General features: G+C 43.4%; 1 pseudogene; it reads left to right on the top strand.

The window, feature by feature from the left end:
• The first annotated feature begins 2,239 nt into the window (after nt 1-2,239).
• Nucleotides 2,240-10,540, top strand: LOC102957125 (annotated as a pseudogene).
• The last annotated feature ends 1,986 nt before the right edge of the window (nt 10,541-12,526 follow it).

Genomic DNA, 12,526 nt, shown 5'->3' with positions numbered 1-12,526 from the left:
CAGAAGTTGGATGGTTATCCGACTGAGCTACCCAGGCACCCCTTTGAATTTTCTTTAGTAATCTCTGTACCCAACATGTGGCTTGAACTCATGACCCTGAGGTTAAGAGTCGCATGCTTTTCTGGGGCGTCTGGGTGGCTCAGTTGGTTAAGCGTGAGACTTTGGCTCAGGTCACAGTCTCACGGTTCGTGGGTTTGAGCCCTGCATCAGACTCTGTGCTGACAGCTGGGAGCCTGGAGCCTGTTTCAGATTCTGTGTCCCTCTCTCTCTGCTCCTCTCCCACTCACGCTCTGTCTTTCTCTCTCTCAAAAATAAATAAATATTTAAAAAAAAAAAAAAGCTTGCTTTTCCGACAGCCATCCAGGCACCGTACAACAAATTTAAAAAAAACCAAAAAACACATAACAAGAAATTTAAGGTTGGTTATTGCTATATAAGGTCTTGCTCTTTTCCTTACTCCCTTTCCCCTACCCTCTGTTTGTTTTCATTAATATGCATGGAAGCTTTTATTTTGTAAATAGGAAAAGGGATAGGCCCAGGTAAAGGGATGAAAAAAGTTTACTGAGAGAGGAAAGGGTGTTTGGTTTTTAATAGTCATATTGCCCTTGTGAGGGAAGGGACCTGGAAAGACCATTGGTGGATTTCCATTTTAGCAGGGGTAAGACTATTCCTACATTAGTCCCTATGGGTTAGGAGACTGCTGTAGACAGATTTAGTAATGGTGCCCATGTGTATAGGAGCTTAGAAGCTCTAAAGTCTATTTAAATACATTATCTCACTTAGTCTCTGGGAGAGGTGACTCTCCAACTCTGTCAGGCAATGTTAGTCACAGTATTTCCAGATATCTTGCTTAATCTTATGCTTCCTGATGTTTACTGGTTGAGATTCTGTAGGCTCCTCTAATTCCAATATTTCTTTTTACTTATGAACAGAGAAAGGCAGGCTAAGGTTTTGAAAATTTTTACTTATATAGCCTGGACCTTTCTCAGGAACTTTGGACTGCTATCTGAATATTACCACTGGAATGTCTAAATAAGCATCTCAAACTTAACATGTCCCCGTTGATTTATTTCTTTCAATTTACTTGTCTTGCAGTCTTTCCTATGGCAGAAAATGGCAATACAGAGGCATAGCCTCTTAAAGATATATAGGCCAAAAACTTGGAGGCATCCTTCTCTTCTTTTTTTAAAAAAATGATTATTTAGTGGGGGTGGGGAGGGGCAGAGAGAGAGAATCCCAAGCACTGACAGTGCAGAGCCCAACACGGGGCTCCATCTCACAAACTGTGAGATTATGAGCTGAGCCAAAATCAAGAGTCAGACACTTGACCGACTGAACCACCCAGGTGCCCCTCTCTTCTTTAAAAAATTTTTTTTTTAATTTAAGTAAATTCTGTGGCCAATGTGGGGCTCAAACTCATGACCCTGAGCTCAAGAGTCGTATGCTCCACAGACTGAGCCAGCCTGGCACCCCATGCATCCTTCCCTTCTTCCTTCACACCTCATGTCCAGTCCATTAGGGAATCCTGTTTGCTCCACCATTCAAAATGTATCTACCATCCAACCACTTTTCATTACCTCCATACTGGTCCAAGTTTCCATTATCTTTCACTTGGATCACTGTCAAGCCTTTTTAATAATCCTATGTGGTAGGAGCTCAATAAAGACTTATTTTTTTAATATTTATTATTTTGAGAGACAGAGTGTGGGCAGGAGAGGGGCAAAGAGAGAGGGAGACATGGAATCCAAAGCAGGCTCCAGGCTCTGAGCTGTCAGCACAGAGCCCGATGTGGGGCTCGAACTCACAAACTGAGAGACCATGACCTTAGCCAAAGCCGGTCACTTAACTGACTGAACCACCCAGGCGTCCCTAGACTTATTGAATGAATAAATGAAGCAATGTCCAGGTATGTGTTATCATTGGCTCTTGAGACCCCTTGCCATATTTTGGAGAGAGAGTGAAGAAGTAATATTTGGGCAGTAGGTACTGTGAGCCCTCGGAGGAGACAGTTGGGAAAAAAATGAACAAACATGAAAAATACAGACAAGAGGAGTTAGTGGAATTGGGACTCTGAGTGGGAATCGGCAAAGGGACTCAAGTCACTGAGTGACCCGTCCCTGCTGTTGTGATTGCCCATTCTTTGCCTGTATAGAGACTGGCTGAACACCCTGCTTCCCTCTGTTGACTGGTCCAACATGGGATCCTGTGATGTGATCTCCAAGAAGCCCAAGATGGATGAATGATCTTTGTTGAAGACCAGGTGAAGAGAGTAACCTTCCTTCTCAGCTCTGGGAGTGGTGCATCCTGTGGAAGGAGAGAGTTGAATGGAATGGGCAAGCTCCTCCAACTGTGGCTGGAGAAGAAAGGGGAGGAAGTAAGGAAAAAGGCAAGGAAGGAAAGGTGAGGAAGACATATAGTTGTGGCCTGGCCTAGGATCCCTTCTTCTCCTCTGGGGCCACCCTGTACCCCTCCTTCTCCCTCTCCCCATAGGAGATCCAGCAGCTTTCTAGCAGCTTAGGTCTTTTCCTGCTTTGAGAGTCCTTCCAGAAGCTCGTTGTTCTTTGCCCTCTTTTTTTAGTCATTCTTTCAGTGAACACCTAAAGCCCAGTTCCCTCCTCTTGGACACTCAGGAGCTCTTCTCCAGACTGGCTAATGGAGTATGGTCTGGGAAAGTGCCTGGCTGGGTCCCCTCCATGTTGAGTTCAATTTCCTCCTTTGGGTGTGTTTCAGCTTCCAACTGGGATGTTTGCCACAGCAATTGTAACAACCACACTCTGCATGGAGGTTCTTAAAGCTATATAGGCAAACGAAAACCAGAAAGGAATTCTTAAGAAAAGCCAAGTACTTATCAGAATTTCCACTCCCATCAGACCCAGAAGCTCTGTACTAGCCTGCCCATAACTGCTTAGTGAGAATTATTTAACCAGCTTGAATTCTTTCTCTAACCACATCGAAATCCAACATCCTGAGGGAACGGGAAGTCTCCCCCCACCACTACCCTCTCTGCTCTTCCCCAAGCCTTCCTCATCCAGCCAGTACCATTGTTATTCACCAGGCTGCTTGAGAGAAAAACCTAGAAGTTTGTGTTTATTTTTCCTTCTCCCTCACTTCCTATCATTTCCATCAGTAGGGCCTGCTGCCTCTATGGACATCGTGGACAAGTGCAGTGGTCTGCTAACTGGTCTCCCTGCTTCCACGCTTGTCTGCCTACAGACAGCCCTCCTCACAGCGGCCAGAGCTGTCTTTTCAAGGACGAGACAAATCCCCTCTCACTTTGCTCCAAAGACTCCCACTGCACTTTTGATTCGTTTCTAACTTCTTCCCATGGTGAGCGAGGCTCTGTGCAATGTGGGCTCAGCCGTTCTCTCCAGTCACACGTGTGCTGCTCTCTCCCTCAGCCCCACGGCTGTGTCTGTTCCTTCAGCGTGCTAAGCTTGTTCCTGTCTCAGCACCACAGGATTTGTTGTTGGCAATGCTTAAAATGCTCCGTGAGGATTTCCTCATGGCTGGCTCCTTAGTATTTAGGACTCAGTCCAGTACTATTGCTCTCTAATGAAACCTTCCAAAACTCAGTGGCTTCAAAACAGAAGTCATTTATTTTGCTTATATATCTGTAATTTGGGCTTGGCTTGATGGGAAAGATGCATTTTTGTTCCAAGCAGCATCAGCTGGGGCAAATCACCAGAGAACTGGGGATCTGCTTCTTAGATGGCTTACCCACATGGCGGGCAGCGTGGAAGCCTGGGGGGCCTTGGTTGTTCATGTGGCTTGGTTTCTAGAGAAGTGTCCCAAAAGATTTAGATGGAAGCTCTATTGTCTTTCACTTTTTTTTCCTAAGTTTATTTATTTATTTTGAGAGAGGGAGAGAGACGGAGCTCGAGCATGCATGAGTGGGGGAGGGGCAGAGAGGGGGGAGGGAGAGAGAATCCCAAGCAGGCTCCACACTGTCAGTGCAGAGCCTGACATGGGGCTCGATTTCACAAACCCTCAGATCATGACCTGAGCAAAATCAAGAATTGGACGTTTAAACAACTGAGCCACCCAGGCGCCCCAGCTGTATTGTCTTTTATGACAGAAGTCACATAGCATCACTTCTGCTGTACTTTATTAGTTGAGCAAGTCAAAAGACCTGTCCAACTTCAAGCGGAGGGAACATGGAAGAGGGAGTTGAAGAGGGAGTGTCAGGGTTTACACAGAATGGAAATAGTGTTCTTCTGGATGATTCTGGGTATCGCTATCTGCCACAGCTATGTCCTCAGGGTGGCTTTCACTGACCACCCTGTGTAATTTAGCTCTTCTTCCCCACCCCTAGATAGTCATTCTTTATCACTTCAGCCTCTGCTTCCTTCGTACCTACCACCTACCATCATCTTAAATTATTTTGTCTTTTTATTTATTTGCTCACTTTCAGCCTTACACAAGAATATAAATCCTTTCAGAGCAAGAGCCTTGCATGAAGGGAGGCCAGATGGGAGGCTGATGCACTGAGCCCTGGCAGTTGTGGTCAGAGAGGTGATGGCTATTTAGAGATACGTAAGGTTGGAGATGTTGGTCTTTGGAGACTGACTCACTATGGGGGATGAGGAGAGAAAGGAGGACACTGGGTTACCGGTCCATGTCAGATGGAGAAAGGGCTCAGGACTGAGGGAGTGCACAGCTCAGGATTCCCTGGCAGAGGCCATGCTGAGACCTGCACTCCTGGAAGTGTAAAAGGGTGTTATATGTGTGGGGAGGCTGGCTAGATGCACCCTGAACCCCTTTCCTCTTTTCTCCAAGCTTCCAGCCACTTTCTCAACCCTCCTGCAGTTAGGTGGGGGTCAGGTGAAATTATGGTCAAAGAAATGCCAGTGGAAGCTGATGGGTACCACTTTCTCAGGTGACCTATTAAAAGCCACCACGCAAGATTCTGCACGTCCCCTTTCTCTTCCTTATAGGAGGTGTGTTAGTGATGGCAGCATCACAGATGGGGTAGGCCTGGTCTCCTGAACGACTTTGTGGAGGAGAGAACCACTCCCTCACAGCCTTTTTAATTTTATGATGCAACATTTTTGAAGAGACAAGGGCAGTTCTACGGTGTCCCCACATTCCGGATTTATCTCGGTGTTTCTTCGTGTTGTTATTTAACTTCTTCCTCTATTCTTTGTATTTCCTGCCAACTGAAAGTCAGCTCTACAGCTTGATTAGATTCAGGTTAACTTTTCTCGTAAGAAATATTTCAAAGATAATGTACTTTAACATTGCCTCCTATCAGGAGGGACATCAGTGTTAGGTTGTTCTACCTCGGCGATGTTATGTTTGAAGACTGAATTTAGATGGTGGTTGCTAGATTTCTCCATTGTAAAGATGCTTCCCCTTTTTGCATTTAGTATGTAAACTATGGGGTAACGCTTGGTCACCATTCTGACATCCTGTTACTGAACAACATTTCATTTAATCTTTTTAGCATCTGTTGTGGTTTCTTCCCTCAGTTGTTTATATTTACTATTTTTCTAGCATTTTTCAGCAATTTACTATGTGTTGGGCATTCTTTTATGGTTCTATCTGTATTTTCTTTATCTCTTTCTCACTCTCTCTTTTTCCTCCTTCCTTCCTTCCTTTTTTCCTTCCTTCCTTCCTTCTTTTCTTTTCTCCTTCCTTCCTTCCCATCTTCCTTCCTTCCTTCCCATCTTCCTTCCTTCCTTTCTTTTTTTCTTCCTTTCTTCCCATCTTCCTTCCTTTCCTTCCTTCCTCTCCTTCCTTCCTTCCTTCCTTTCTTTTCTCCTTCCTTCCTTCCCATCTTCCTTCCTTCCTTTTTTTCTTCCTTCCTTTCCTTCCTTCCTCTCCTTCCTTCCTTCCTTCCTTCCTTCCTTCCTTCCTTCCTTCCTTCCCATCTTCCTTCCTTTCCTTCCTTCCTCTCCTTCCTTCCTTCCTTCCTTCCTTCCTTCCTTCCTTCCTTCCTTCCATCTCTACACCCAACGTGGGACTTGAACTCACCACTCCGAGATTAAGAGTTGCGTGCCCTGCCAACTGAGCCAGCCAGGTGCCCCTATATTTTCTTTTCTAATTTCACAATAATAGAGATAATGAGAAAACTTTATTTTATAAGTGAGGAAACTGTGAAATGGAGAAGGTGTGTTAGCTTTCCACTGCTACTATAATAAAACACCACAAGCTACGTGACTTAAAACAACAGAAATTTATCTTAGAGTTCTTGAGGTCAGAGGTTTGAAATAGGTCTCACTGGACTGAAATTAAGGTGTAAGTGAGGCTGCTTTCCTCCGGAAGTCTTTAAGGCAAAATCTGTTTCCTTGCAGCTTTTATTTTTCTATTTTATTATTATTTTTTAAAGTTAATTTATCAGAGAGAGAGAGAGAGAGAGAGAGTAAAGTGCAAGTGAGGGAGGGGCAGAGAGAGAGAGAGAGAGAGAGAGAATCCCAAGCAGGCTCTGTGCACTGTCAGCACAAAGCCGGATGCAGGGCTTGAACTCTTGAACCATGAGATCATGACCTGAGCCAAAGTAGGACACTTAACAGACTGAGCCACCCAGGCGCCCTTTCCTTGCAGTTTTTACAGGCTGCCTGCATCCCTTGGCTCATGGTTCCCTTCCAACTTTTTTTTGCTTTGGTCTTTTATTTATTTATTTATTATTATTATTATTATTATTATTATTATTTTAAGTTTATCCATTTTGAGATGGGAGGAGGGTAGAGAAAGAATTCCAAGCAGGCTGTGCATTGTCAGTGTAAAGCCCAATACAGGGCTTGAACTCAAGAGCCGGAGGTTCAATGGACGGAGCCACCCAGGCACCCTCTCCCTTCCGACTTTAAAGCCAGCATTGGTGGACTGAGTTCTCATACATTATCACTTCGATCTTGCTTCTATTGTCACATCTCTTTTTCTCTGGGGACTTCATCCACTTTTAAGGACCTTTGTGATCCCATTGGGCCTACCCTAGGAAACCCAGGACAATCTCCTTATCTTAAGGTCAGTTCTTTAGTCCCTTTAATTCCATCTGCAACTTTAATTCTCCTTCGCTATGTAACCTAACATATTCCCAGGTTCTGGGGATTAGGACATGGACATCTTTAGAGACAACATTATTGTGCTGACCACAGAAGCTAAGTAACTTGCCTTGATCATACAGCAAGATAGCAGCAGAGCTGGGATCTGGGCTCTGGCAGCCTGGTTCCAGAGCCCACATTTTGAATCCCTATGCTATGCTTTCTCTAAAAATGTACTAAGTTGTGGGGTTGGGATAGTTTATTATGACTTGCATAAAACATCCCTTCAGACTTCCTCTTCTGATTTCATAAAGTATCATTAAATTCTCTATTACAGTTTGGCTTCCCACGCTATGCTAGAGTGTCTAGATCCAGAGTCTGGAACTTAGACTCAAATTTCAGCTAGACCACTTACTTGCTATATGATCTGGGCAGATTATTAAATTTCTCCATGCCTTAGTTTCCATAATGTAATGTGTAGTGAAAAAATAGTATTTCCCCTATAAGGACGATTTTTTTAACTAAAATGATTATATACAACTGCTCTGTGTTAGTCAGGATTTCATTCTTTCTGTATATTTCTAAGGGATCACCTGGCCAGATTAGCTTTCTGGATCTCATTTTGCATCCACAATCACCAAGTAAAGGAGTCACTTGGAACAATCTTGCTACAAAGAACACAAAACTTCAGTGGAAAACAATTGACCTATTATAGTGACCACTAGAGCTGGTATAAGGATCCATTGATAAATTTTTCTAGAGCAAATACCACAATAAACTTGATCCCCTTTTAAAAAATGCTGTTAACTTTTACAATTTTTTTTTTTTTTAGAATATTGACATTTTGGCAGTATTTGTGTTTTATTGTCTTTTCAGAAACTTTAAATGGATTTTGATTTTTACCTAATGTCCTTTTTCTGATTCAGGATCCCATTCAAGATACCATATTGCCATGCGTTATCTCCTTGGGCTCTTCTTGGCTATGAGAGTTTCTCAGACTTTCCTTGGTTTTGAGGGTCTTGACAATTTTGAGGAGCACTAGTCCCTTTTGTACCATGCTCTTCTACTGGAATTTCTCCAATGTTTCTCTCATGGTTAGCTTGACATTATAGGTTTTGGGGAAGACAACCACAGAGAAAAAGACCCATGTTCATTATATCATATCAAGGTACACACCATCAGTATGAGTTATCATTGTTGATACTGACCTTAATCCCCTGGCTGAGGTGGTCAGGTTTCTCCACGGTCAAAGTATTCTTTTTCCCTCTTTCCATACTGTTATCATTAGAAAGAAGTCACTATGTCCAACATACACATAGAGGAGGAGTAGGGAGTTATGTTCAGGCTCCTTCAGGGGGTGTAATAATTTCTAGGGTTGAGTAACAAACTAACACAAACTAGGTGGCTTAAAATGACAAATTTATTCTCTCACAGTTCTGGGGGCTGGAAGTCTGAAATCAAGGTGTCAGCAAGGCCATGTTCTCTCTGAAGTTTCTAAATGTTTATTTATTTTTGAGAGAGAGAGAGCACACGCGCCTGGGTGAGTTGGGGAGGGGCAGAGAGAGAGGGAGACACAGAATCTGAAGCAGGATCCAGGCTCTGAGCTGTCAGTACAGAGCCCGACATTGGGCTCAAACTCACCAACTGTGAGATCATGACCTGATCTGAAGTCGGATGTCCAATCAACTGAGCTACCTAGGTGCCCCATCTCTCTGAAGTTTCTAGAGAAGTTCATCTGTGCCCCCTCCTAGCTTCTGGTGCTGCTGGCAAACCTTGGGGTTCCTTGGTTTGTTATGTAACACTCCAGTGTGCCTGCTTCCACTGGCACCAGGTGTTCTTCTCCTGTTGTCTTTGTCTGTGTCCCTCTGTTATAAGAATACCAATTATATTGGATGGGGGCCCACCCTAGTGATCTCATCTTAACTTGATCCCATCTGCAAAGACTTTCCAAGTAAAGTCACAGTCACAAGTACTGCGGTTTAGGACTTTAACATAAATTATTTGGAATTCTTCTGCACAGGAGATTTATCACTTCTCCCCTATTCATTTATTTATTTAATCATTTGTTTACATCAGTATGAGTTAACACTTTGCTATATTTATTTATTAACTCCAGAAGTCATTTTGGGATTTTCTACATAGATAATCATGTCGCCTGTAACTCCTTCCCAATCTGCGTATCTTTTTTTTTTTTTCTTTTTCTTTTAAGTAAGCTCTAAGCCCATTAGGGGACATACATGAACTCACAACCCTGGGATCAGGAGTGGCATGCCCTACTACTAACTAAGCCACCAGGTGCCCCCCGTCTGCATATCTTTTATTTCCTTTTCTTGTCTTATTGTAGTAACTAGGACTCCTAGCACAAGGTTGATTAAGGGGGGTGAGAGAACGGGGCACCTGGGTAGCTCAGTCAGTTAAGAGACTGACTCTTGATTTGGGCTCAGGTTGTGATCTCATGGTTTGTGAGTTTGAGCCCCACATCCGCCTCTGAGCTGACAGTGGGGAGCCTGCTTGAATTTCTCTTTCTCCCTCTCTCTCTGCCTCTCCCTCACTCATGCTGTCTCTCTCAAAAGTAAATAAATAAACATTTGGAAAAAAAAAGAGGGGTGAGAGAACGACCATGCGCCTCACCCTACCCAGCGACAACAGCTCAGCAGAGTGTATCCGAGTATAGAAGGGCAGGCTCCCGGAGAGGGAGTTTGTGGGACCAGGGAGAATGGATTTACATATGAAGAATATCAGAACTGCAAAATGGCCCCTGTGCCACACCAAACACTGGCCTCGAGTGGCAGCGATCTGTGGTCCTGGGTTAGGAGGTCTGGCCAATCAGTTGACTCGGGCCTAGATCTTCACTAGAGTGAGATACCAAACTTTCCCCAAAGCACAGTGCCAGCCAAACACCCATGTGTCTGCATTCCTGAATGGCAGATCCTGAGTGATGATGCAGGCGGGTTCCACAGGGATGAAGGCGACCTGCTTTCAAAGGTGACAATCCCAGTGAGTGTTTTCTGCCTTCCGGGTGTGGACACCCTGGTGATCACTGATGCAGCTCCAAGTTTGAGGTTGGAGACATCATGCTGATCTGTCATCACATCAACCTACCTGGTTTCTGTGGTTCGAGCCCTCTCAGAAGGCCCAATGATGACAGGTTTGGAACTTGTTTCCCTGTCATGTCTGAGGCCTATGACCGGGATGTGAGGCAGAAGGCTCACGGTGCCTGGAAACAAATGGGGGGGGGTGGGGCAGAGAAAGCTTCAGCAAGGCACGTATGTGATGGTGGTGGGCCCCACCTATGAGACTGTGGCCTTACCTGCTGCAGAAACTGGGTGGGGGCAGATGCTGTCGGCATGAGCACAGTACCAGAAGTTCTAGTTGCAAAGCGCCATGGACTTTGAGCCTTTGGCTTCTCCCTCAACACCAAGGAAGTCATGCTGGATTATGAAAGCCAGGAGACAATCACGAGGAAAGTACTAGAGGCCGGGAAACAAGCTGTGCAGAAATTGCAACAGCTTGTCTCTATTCTTATGGCTGGTACTCCACTGCCTGGCAATGCCATTTAACCAGTCCTGGAGTGGCCTCTCCCTAATGGGATCCAAGTAGGTACCTCCTGCTTTGGTCCCTTGCTGGGGTCACACGCCTCAGCCACTAAGTAGGAGGAGAGAGGAGAGCAAGATTCCTTCCTTCACCTTCCCCTTTCCTCCCACCAGACCCTTCTGTGCTGGCTCCTCTTTGCTCAGTTGTCACAAAGCTCTTTTCACCCCCTGTTCTTCCCCCAGAGCTAGAGCCCAAGCCCGACCACACAGCTGTGTGTATGCCCTGGGTGTGGCTTGGGCTGTCAAACTTGACACGGTAGCTGCTGCTGTCTTTTTGAGATAATGTTTTCACATTCCTGGAGACTCAGTTCTGCCTCCTCCCAAGCACTAGAGACCACATAAGGGCCAGTCCAGTCCAGTCCAATACCTCTTGGACTTTAATACTATCATAAATAAATAAATAAATGAATAAATAAATAAATAAATTTATATATATTTCTCCTACTACTTTATATACATATATATATGGCTTATTTATTTATTTATATAAATTTATATATATTTCTCCTACTACTTTATATATATATATATATAACATATATATGGATTATTTATTTATTTATATATTTATATAAATTTATATATATTTCTACTACTTTATATACATATATAACACACATATATATATATATATATATATATATGACTTATTTATTTATTTTTGAGAGAGAGTGAGAGAGGGAGTCAGTGAGAAAGGTGGACAGAGGATCTGAAGCAGACTTTGTGCTGACAGCAGAGAGCCCTATGTGGGGCTTGAACTCACAAACCATGATTTCATGACCTGAACTGGAGTTGGACGCTTAACTGACTGAGCCACCCAGGCAGATGAAATGGAAAAAAAAAAAAAAAAAAAAAAAAGAATGGTGAGAGAAGGCATCCTTGACTTGTTCCCAGTTTTAGGGGAAAAGCATCCAGTTTCTCACTGTTAGGTACGATATTAGTTCTAAGGATTTTTGCCCATTTGGACAATCTCTCTTTTTTTGTTTTTTAAGTTTTTATTTTAATTTCAGTATAGTTAACGTACAGTGTAATATTAGTTTCAAGTGTACAATATAGTGATTCAGCAATTCCATATGTCACCCAGTGCTCATCACAGCAAGGGCACTCCTTCATCCCCATCACCTATTTCACCCATCCCCCCCCACCACCTCCCTGCTGGTAACCATCAGGGGTATGGTAACTGGTAACTGTTCTCTACAGTTAAGCGTCTTTTCTTCTCTCTCTCTCTCTCTCTCTCTCTCTCTCTCTCTCTCTTTTTTTCCTATTGCAAGTTTGTTTTGTTTCTTAAAATCCACAAATAAATGAAATCATATGGTATTTCTCTTTCTCTGACTTATTTGCTTAGCATTTTACTCTCTGGCTCCATCTGTGTTGTTGCAAATGTCAAGATGTCATTCTTTTTATGGCTGAATAATATTCCATTGTATATGTATACCACATCTTCTTTTTCAATTCATCAATCTATGGACACTTGGTCTGCAGCCATATCTTGGCTATTATAAATAATGCTGCTATAAACACAGGGGTGGATATATCCTTTTGAATTACTGTTTTTGTATTCTTTGGGTAAATACCCAGTAGTACTATTGCTAGATCATAGGGTAGTTCTATTTTTAACTTTTTGGGGGACCCTCCATACAGTTTTCCAGAGTGGCTGCACCAGTTTGCATTCCCACCAATAGTGCATGAGGGTTCCTTTTCTCCACATCCTTCCCAACACTTATTGTTTCTTATATTGTTGATTTTAGCCATTCTGGCAGATGTGAGGTGATATCTGATTGTGGTTTTGATTCACATTTCTCTGATGATAAGTGATATTGAGCATCTTTTCGTGTGTCTGTTGGCTATCTGTGTATGCTTTCTTTGAAGAAATGTCTGCTCATGTCTTATGCCCATTTTTAAATTGGATTATTTGTTTTTTTGGTGTTGAGTTGTATAGTTCTTTATGTATTT

This window comes from Panthera tigris, chromosome C2 (assembly GCF_018350195.1).
Source record: "Panthera tigris isolate Pti1 chromosome C2, P.tigris_Pti1_mat1.1, whole genome shotgun sequence".
Taxonomy (NCBI): Eukaryota; Metazoa; Chordata; class Mammalia; order Carnivora; family Felidae; genus Panthera; species Panthera tigris.
Note: the sequence above shows the minus strand (reverse complement) of the source record. Positions and strands in the feature narration are given on the sequence as shown.